General features: G+C 44.9%; 1 long non-coding RNA gene across 3 annotated transcripts; it reads right to left on the bottom strand.

The window, feature by feature from the left end:
* Positions 1-511: 511 nt before the first annotated feature.
* On the bottom strand, positions 512-7,607 carry LOC309698388. 3 transcript variants are annotated; one of them, XR_014274083.1, is made up of 3 exons: positions 7,276-7,607; positions 4,146-6,324; positions 512-2,010 (listed from the first exon to the last, which is right to left on the bottom strand). It is a non-coding gene; the product is annotated as an uncharacterized lncRNA (long non-coding RNA). The 3 variants fall into 3 exon arrangements; XR_014274084.1 differs by lacking the exon at positions 7,276-7,607 and having other exon boundaries at positions 512-1,791; positions 1,880-2,010; positions 4,146-6,962; XR_014274085.1 differs by lacking the exon at positions 7,276-7,607 and having other exon boundaries at positions 4,146-4,259; positions 6,236-6,962.
* Between the last annotated feature and the right edge of the window lie 1,982 nt (positions 7,608-9,589).

Raw genomic sequence — 9,589 nt, 5'->3', positions numbered from 1 at the left:
AGTATTCGTCTGGAATGAATGTGCAACATGTCTCACCAATTAGCTTACACACCCCACCTTGGGATGCGGTTAGCAAGAATGTTATACGGCCATAATCCAGAGCTGTGAGTGGATAGTGGCATGTGGGCACATACGTAGCAGTCCATCTTGTTGTTAAGGTGCGCCGTGGTGTTCATCATCTGCCACCAAAAGTTCGTAGAATAGCCATGAGGTTATTGAGTGTGGCTTCCTCGGTCCCATAGTGCTTCAGCTGTCGTCACGAACAGGAATACTTTCAGCCACGCTGTCATCCTTGTTGCTGACTAAAGGTAAGGGAGTCATTGGTTTCTTCACCGGGTTTGAGATGGAAGGTCCTAGAGGCTTTCTTCCCCCTTTGTAGTTGGACTCGGGCTCAGCGTCAAGGTGCGTGATCTTCTTGCAGTGACTCTGGTGAATCCATGTTGATCTTTCAGCAATGTTATTTTTAAAAGGAAATTGGATCCAGTTGTTTTACTGCTGTTATGCTGCTCCCTCCTGTTGAGTCATGACCACGTCCATGGCTCAAAATTTCAGCAGCAGTCTTGTAGAAGTGTTCATAATGCAAATGACAACAACAATGACACAAAGGAAGACCCTCTGTAGAGTGTCAACCTCTGTATGGCACAGCGAAAAAACATTAGGTGATAATCTTTGAGAAATTGCCGTCAGTCAGTTCCTGTCACCGCCATAGCATCTGTTTTCTGTGTTGTTTACAGAATCATGATGCCATCCCTGAACTTCCTCTGTGCTTTCGGTTGGAGCTTGGCATGCTCCCCTTATCCTTCAGATAACCATTCTGTTGTCCACCATCTCCTGTTGATGCTCTCTAGGAAGCCCAGTGGTACAGCTCTCTGCGGGTCGTCAGCTGGAGGTGGTCTCCACCCCTCACTGATCCTCTTGTCGCCTCTCTCATAGCCTCAGTCTGCATCTGCATCTCATTTTCTTCTTCCATCACTTTACCTTTTTCCACCTGTAATTTAAGCCTCCCCAGAAAATCCTCGTTTGCCACATGGCCCTTGCCATGTGTCAACTTCACACAATTAGACATACATAAGAAAGTTAGTTGCACATTCTCTCTTAAAGATTCCCAGGGCTTGTCTGTTAGGCTGAACGAATGGACTCTATGGCAGAACAAACGCAGGGAATGCAGAAAGTGCTCTTTATTTACAGTGTCTGGATTATTTACACAGGGTGGGAGATTATGTACAGTGATAAATAAACAGAGGGAAACCAGGAAAGGGGGCTGACACGCACTCGGAGGGAAAGGTATAATCGGCACACACAGGGTTGATCTACGAGAAAAAGGAAAACGAAATTTTAGGGGAAGATACCAAACATCCATCCATCCATCCATTCGCTTCCGCTTATCCTTTTCAGGGTCGCGGGGGGCGCTGGAGCCTATCCCAGCTGTCATAGGGCGAAAGGCGGGGTACACCCTGGACAGGTCGCCAGTCTGTCGCAGGGCTAACACATAGGGACAGACAACCATTCACACTCACATTCACTCGCACATTCACACCTAGTGGCAATTTGGATTGTCCAATTAACCTATCCCCACAAGCTGCATGTCTTTGGACGGTTTGGAGATACCAAACAATCAGTAAAAAGCGGCAATAAACATGGGGAGAGTTGGAGAGCTCACTTCTCACACTGGCAGTACAGGTTTGGGCGAGAATCTCCAGGATGCGAAGGTAAAGATGCGATTGATGTTTGAAGTGATCCCGGAAATACGGCTTTACCAGCAGCTGACAGGCAAGCGGGTGATGGATCCGGCTAAGGATACAGGACAACAGGTAAGCAGACAAAATCCAAAACATGGGTTGGCTGTAGTGCACACCGCAGAGATTAACAAACACGTTACCACTCAGGGAGGCAACAATACTCCGACACCAGATGTCTGTCGCGCTGCTCCTAAATAACGCTCCATCAAATGACGTCTGATGTACCACCGGTGTGACAGCATCCTGTGAGACACCGTCCCACCTACCTGTGCTGAAAAAGGAAGCAAACCCATGACACCACACCAGAGAAACCCTACCAACTCCTAATAGTCCCCCCCCCCCCCCCCTCAACGGGCGGCCCCCGGAATGGCTTACCAGGATGTCTCTTGTAAAAGTCAGCAATGAGATCAGGGTCCTCAATAAACGAACTCGGAATCTAGTACTGATCCTCAGGCCCGTACCCCTCCCAGTCCACCAAAAACTAAAAGCCCTGGCCCCAGCGGCGCATGTCCAGTAGCTGCCGGACTGAATAGATAGAAATGCCATCCACTACTCCGGCGGGCGGGGGAGGGGGGGGGGATCGGACGGGGGGCACAACGGGCTGCGAGAAACAGGTTTGAGCTGGGAAACATGGAAAGTAGGATGAATCCTCATGGAAGCGGGCAGTTGCAGTCTGACACATACAGGATTAATGAAGCATTGAATAGTGAAAGGACCCAGAAAACGGGGCACCAGCTTTCTAGACATACATTTCAAAGGAACAGTTGCAGACGACAGCCACACCTTCTGTCCCATGGATTATAGAGGAGCAGGGGATCTCCTCCGATCCACCGTACAGTGAGCTCGTGTCACAGTCTAAAGCAACACCGCCTTGGTCTGACGCCAAATCCTCCTGCTGCGGCGCAGGTGGTCCTGCACCACTGGGACCACAACCTCCGCCTCCTTAGAAGGAAACAGTGGGTGCTGATAACCCAAACAAACCTCAAACGGAGAGAAACTGGGGACAGAACAGGTGAGAGAGTTATGCGCATATTCTATCCAGGAGAGATGAGAGCTCCAGGAAGCAGGATTAGCCAAAACCACACAACGGAGCGCGGATTCCAGTTGTTGGTTCGTCCTTTAAGTTTGTCGATTAGACTGTGGGTGATAGCCCGAGGAGAGGCTCGCCCCCACCCCCAAGGCAGCACAAAACCCCTTCCACACACGTGACACAAACTGAGGTCCCCTGTCAGACACAATGTCCTGGGGAATCCCATGCAACCGAAAAACATGAACACCGAGTAAGCGAGCAGTCTCAAGGGCGGAAGGGAGTTTAGGCAAGGGAACAAAATGGGCAGCCTTGGAGAATCTATCCACGATGGTAAGGACGACCGAGTGACCAGAGGAACGCGGCAGCCCTGTGACGAAGTCCACAGCGATGTGCGACCACGGGTGACTGGGGACGGGCAGGGGATGCAAAAGCCCAGAAGGCGCCTGGTGACGGCTTTTAGAACGCGCACAAACTTCGCAAGCCACAACATACTCGCGCGCATCCCTCTCCAACGAAGGCCACGAAAAGGACCGTTTCGACAAAGACACCATACGATAAATGCCGGGATGACAGGCAAAGCGCACAGTGTGCAGCCAATGCAGGATGCGCGCGGACATGGCGGACATACATAATTATGAGGTCAATCAAATGGACCAATATGGCAAGGCCATGATGATCCAATTGGTAAAGTAAAGCCGATTGGCATCTTTCTTGGCCTTCAGACAACAATTCTGATGGCTAAAGATCCAAGCGGAACAGGCAAAAAAACAAAAAACAAAAAAAAAGCGCCCAGGTGGAGATGCCCATCGTCCGGCGAAATCTGAGACAGCACGGCTCCCACGCCGGTATCGGAAGCATCAACCTTAACATCAAACTGTCTGAACACGTCGGGGTGGGCGAGGACGGGAGCGGAGCAAAACAGCTCCTTAAGCCGTGAAAAAGCCCGTTCGGCTTCCGCCGTCCACTGAAAAACACGAGCAGGAGATGTCAAACTAGTAAGCGGAAGCACAACTCGACTGAAATTCTTAATGAACCGCCGATAAAAATTAGCGAATCCCAGAAACCTCTGCAATTGCTATTGTGTGGAAGGGGTCGGCCAACTCACAATGGCTTCAAGCTTACAGGGGTCGGCTCTGAGCTGTCCCTTTTCCAGTACGTAACCCAAAAAGGACACTGACCCCGCATTTGAAGACACATTTCTCAGCTTTCACTAACAGTTTATTTTCCAGAAGCCACTGTAATACACAGCGCACCTGCTGTACGTGGTCATCCAGTGATCGGGAAAAAATGAGAATGTCATCCAGATAGACAAAGACAAAATGGTTCAAAAAGTCCCGCAACACATCATTGATCAGAGTCAGTCCAAATGGCATTACCATATACTCATAATGTCCCAGCGGAGTGTTTAACGTCTTCCACTCATCCCACTGACGTATGCATACCAAGTGATACGCATTACGTAGGTCCAAATTAGTGAAGACAACCGCTTCCTGTAACGGAACAAAGGTGGAAGAAAGCAGTGGAAGGGGATATTTATTCCTCACAGTGATGGAAATAAGTCCACAATAGTCAACATAAGGTCTGAGAGATCCATCCTTTTTCCCTACAAAAAAAGAACCCTGCAGCCACGGGTGAAGAGAACGGCCGAATCAAGCCTGCCTCCAGAGACTCCGTAATATAGGCTTCCATGGCAGCCCTCTCCGGCCTGAAGAGGTTGTACAGCCGATTAGTAGGCAGCAAAGCTCCAGGCAACAATTCAATAGAACAGTCATATGGCCGGTGGGGAGGCAGAGACAGAGCGCGACGTTTGAAAACTGACCTCAGATCATGATAGACCTCCAGCACAGACGACAGGTCCAAATCTTTTTGTGTCGATTCGGGAGCACCGGCCGCAGAGGGAGGTAAAGCAGACCGCAGACAGTGTGACAAACAGTGGCTACTCCAACTCTCTATACAACGGGTGGCCCAGTTGATATGGGGATTGTGGCGCTCGAACCAAGGATAGCCCAAGACTACAGGGGAATCAGGGGACGCGAAAACAAAAAAACGGAGAAATTTGCGATGATTGCCCGAGAGAATTGATGAGACAGGTTCCGTTTCATGGGTGACTGAGGGCAAAGCCTGACCATTGAGGGCAAAAACCGAAACAGGGACCTCTAGAAGTCGCATTTTAATACCGAGAAGACGTACCAGACCGCTGTCAATCAAATTCTGTTCACCCCCTGAGTCTAAAAGAGCTAAACGGACTTTACAAAACAAGTTTCCCTGACAGCAGAGTGCTCATCTTAGCTAGGTAGTGATGGTAAATTCGATTCTTTTTACTGAATCGAGTTTTAATGAGTCACTCACCAAAGTGAATCAGATTTCTTGAGTCATTTGAGTCACTGAGTCAGTTAACCAGAGAGTGCAAAAATGTATATTTTCACTCAAACTTGTTTGTTTCTCTTTTAATGTAAATCCTACTGCTAAGACGAATGATTGTAAAAGAAAACAACTATTTTATAGAGCAAAAAAAATTCTAAAGGGAACATTTATTTATTTTTTATTTTATTTTATTAATATTTTCCTTAAATGTGTCAAATATATATTTTCTCATCTAAATGTGCACTGAGCTGTGAGCCAGGGGGCGGTAATGCGCCTTAACATTGGTTGCCAACAGTGTTGCCAACTCCTCAGTAAGGAAAATCGCTATTGGTTGTCCTAAAAGTCGCTAGAAGTTGCTAAATGACGTCATCGCCTAATTTGCATAATTGGTCATGCTAATCTAATTGTAACCTATGTTGTTGGAGAGAGAAATAACATCGTGGAAGAGACATAAAGTGAGTAAAAAATGTCCTAGATGCATTTAGAGTTTATTTAGAACTACAAATTAAATTTCTTTTAGCAATTATTGTTTTTTTTTTAATGTCACAATTCCAACCCTGCTCCTTTACCTGGGCTTGGACCGGCAAAAGTGACCCGAAATAGGCACTCTGGTGGAGTTACTTTGTGTGTGTGTGTTTATAAGTAGTTTTAAACCTTGTGATCCACAAAACAGCATAAGAGTATGTGATGGACCGAGTTGAAAAACAGGAGTCGTCCCAGGAATTATTAGAAAAATATAGTTTCCATTTATTTAACCCCCAAAAATTATATTCACAAGAGTAATAAATGTTGAGCTCATAAAAGAGGTCAAAGAAACAAAACTGAACTCAGGCAACGACTGCAAACTTAACAAACCAAATGACTGCTACAAACATACATAATTGACCTAACATGAAATGACATACAAGGGTATATATAATGGCTGATCAGACCATTGTGACACATGAGGGGTAGCAAACAAACACAATCATAAATCACAAACGATGCAGTATTAATAAACTAAACACCAAAGAAGAAAATCAAAAACCCCATTAAACCCTAAACTCAAATATTTAATTAAATACAAATACTTTGTTTTTAAAGTAAACAAAACACACATTACCCCCTTCAGCAGGAAGTGGTGGTGTGGTCCAATTATCTTCCTTCATATTTAATGGTTTCAAACCCTGGCTACCATCTTTTGTCCAGCAACTCCCAGGGATGATGGCAGGTAAGAAATAAAAAGACAAAAGTTAGTCAGAAAGCAAAGAAATGAAGTAGTATGAATACATAAGTAAACTAAATGTGCGCGCTTACAAATAGAACAAATGTATCCAAACCAATCAATAAAGTTATTGGCAACTAAAATATATTACTATGTTCAAATGAAGAATGAAAATACAAAAGTTACCGACTTTAGAGTGTGGCCACAGGTTTGGCCATCACAGAGTAAAAGAGTAAAAGAAGAACTGACTGCGTTACAGCACCTGCTGCTTGTTGAGAGTAAAAGCAATACGCGCTTTCACTCTGAAAACTCGCTAAATATAGCGACAAAGTCGCTAAGTTGGCAACACTGGTTGCCAACCAAGAAGAAGAAGAATCTGTAAGCCAGGAGGGAGGGGTGAGTGAGTGATTCGTCTATGCTACGATTCAGCACAGGAAGGGAGGGGGTGAGTGAGTCAGTGATTCGTTCAACTCGTTTGAGCTGTGAGCCAGGAGGGAGGGGGTGAGTGAGTCCTGAGTGATTCGCTTATGCTACGATTCAGCACAGCAAGGGAGGGGTAACTCAAATGTGCTGTTAGCATGTTTGCTGAGAGATGCTACTGTGAACCGAGGAGCTATTGTCTTGATGTGAGCTTCTACTCAGGGTTTTTTCTTCCAGTTCAGAGCAGAGATGTTTTTGTTAAGAAACTGGCTGTTGTTTTTTCTCCCCACAATTTTAATTATAAGCTAGATATATTTCTACTAATGGAATTAGTTTGCTAACAGCAACAGAGATGAGTCATTGAGTCAGTTGCGCTTGTGAATCATGATTCACGAGTCAGTAAAGTAATTATCGAGTATTGAATGATTCGTTCACGAATCGAACATCACTATAGCTAGGTCTCAGGACCTAGCTAAGAACGGTGGTTACGGATAAGCTTACAAACACGTTTAACTTACCGAAAAAGTGCAGCGGGGTGCCGGGTCCTTCTGTCGGGTAGTCCAGTATACTGAAGAACACCTCAGGCTGTCAGATTAAAACAGTCGTCATGGTTTTGTAACGTAAACGCTGGAGCTCCTGTCTGCACCCCCGCTCTATCTCCCATTCCCAAACAGAGATACGTAAGTTTGTGCGTGACTGCAGCTTCCAGTCAAAGCTGTTACAATTACATCACACCCCAATTTCACAGCATTATGTAATGTAATTAGAATCAAACGTATGAGAAAGGAGACCCCTTGAACATAAAACAGCATCGTATGAACTACTGACGCTGTCATGTCGTCCATGTTTGTTACAGTCATTGGCTGGGACCTGACAACAGCGCCACCTGAAGGAGGCTTCTCTCTGTCTGATAGCTTGTGTTCTGACACCTGAGACCTGAGAACTGACAACTGAGAGCTGACACCTGAGACCTGACTTTTGGGACCTGACACCTGAGTCCTGACAATTGAGGCCCTGACATCTGAGACCTGACACCTGACGAGTTTTTGTCTGAGACCTGACACTTGACAGCTTTTTGTCTGAGACCTGACGGATGTCCTAAAATGTACACCATACTGCCATTTCTTTTTGTGAGAGCTGAGTTTCAGTACCAGCTAAAAAGGACTGTTTAAGTTTAGTTTCAAAACCACCAAATAACAAGCTGAGTTTTGTGTTTCTAAGACTGTAGGAGATAAGGCTCGGGACTGGACGACGCTAACGCGTTGACGCCGTGCAGTAACAACATTTCTGCCTCTTTCATGGCTCTGTACTTTATTCTTGTTAGTGCCACATGGTCTAACAATCCAGCTTTAGGTGGCTTCCAGGTGGCTACCAGGTGTGCAGAATACAGTTTAATCAAAAAGTTTGAAAGCTGTGGCTACAACTGTAGCTTACCTCCACCAGTGTGTGAATGTGAGAGTGAATGAATAGTGGAACTGTAAAGCGCTTTGAGGGTCTTGAAAAGCGCTATATAAATGCAATCCATTATTATGATGATGTTTCACAATATTAAAAAAATCCTAACTTCACAGACACAGTTCACAATAAACAGCTTGTGTGCTTGCTGTGATTTCTTGAGCTCATAGTAACTTTAAAATTATTTTCCAGTGTTATTCCCTTTTATCCTCTTTTGAACCTTGAATGCTGTTAGAGGCCGTTCAAGTCCACTTTGTTCTGGGGTTGTTTTTTTTTCTCTTTTAGCCGTCGGGTGCCAGCCTGTGGAGGGGGGAGGGGGGGGGGTACTGTCAGGGTTCCTGGGTCGGTGATCCAGTGTTTTCGGTTTTGTTCATGTTCAGTTTATTTTGCCACTTCCATGTGCTCACTTCCTGCTTTTCCTGTGTTGCTCGTCTTGTGTCATTAGCCAGATTATGTTCAGCTGTGTACTCACCGGTCTCTCATTATCATCCTCATCAGTCTGTGTATTTAAGCCCTCTGTTTCTACTCGTTCACTGTCGTGTCATTGATGTTAATGTCGTCTGTATGTTCAGTTCGTCAGTCGGTCGTTCGTTCGTTCGTTCGTTCGTTCGTTCGTTCGTTCGTTCGTTCGTTCGTTCGTTCAGTCAGTCAGCCAGCCAGCCATTTCCTACCTCTGTACTGTTTGTTCACTCCATCGGCAATAAACATCCACCTTCACCTACCTGCCTGTGAGTCCAGTGTTTGGGTCCTCCTTCTCTCATCCACGACACTACTCCTGACACAGTAAATAAAAGCCTGTTTAGAAAATGTCAGAAGCAGAAAGTTAAAATATTTGTGTTAAACTGAAGAGAGAAAAGGTAAAAAGTTATCAGAAAAAATAATACTCAAGTAAATTACAGACACCTGAAAGAATTTTAGTCAAGTACAGCAAGAAAACTATTTGTACTTTGTTACTTTCCACCGCTGATTAAGCACAGTTTCAAATAAGATAAAGAAATCAATAAGTAATAGATTTGATCCAAACACTTTTCTACTTTAATTGCACACTGAAATCAATGTGTAACAGATTTCCTTTTATGGTCAACGTCGTCTCCATAATTGGTTTTAGCACCAATTGGCTGCCCCTCTGCTGGCTATCTGAAGCTCACCAACCAGGAAAAAAATTGTCTCTAGTTTTACTCTTTTAGCACAGTGTGAAAGATGAATACTTAATTTGATTGTTTCTGCTTGTATTTACAGTCATGTGTTGGTGTTTGTTATGTAGGTGTGTCAACTTTTTTACATTTTGTATTTTTATTATATTCTCATTGTGTGACCTCCCTATATTTATGTACAGCACTTTTGCGAACTTTATAGTTTTTAAATGTGGTTTATAAC

The sequence above is a fragment of the Aulonocara stuartgranti genome (assembly GCF_965226115.1).
Source record: "Aulonocara stuartgranti genome assembly, chromosome: 22".
NCBI classification, from domain to species: Eukaryota; Metazoa; Chordata; class Actinopteri; order Cichliformes; family Cichlidae; genus Aulonocara; species Aulonocara stuartgranti.
This window is presented reverse-complemented; position numbering and strand designations above follow the sequence as displayed.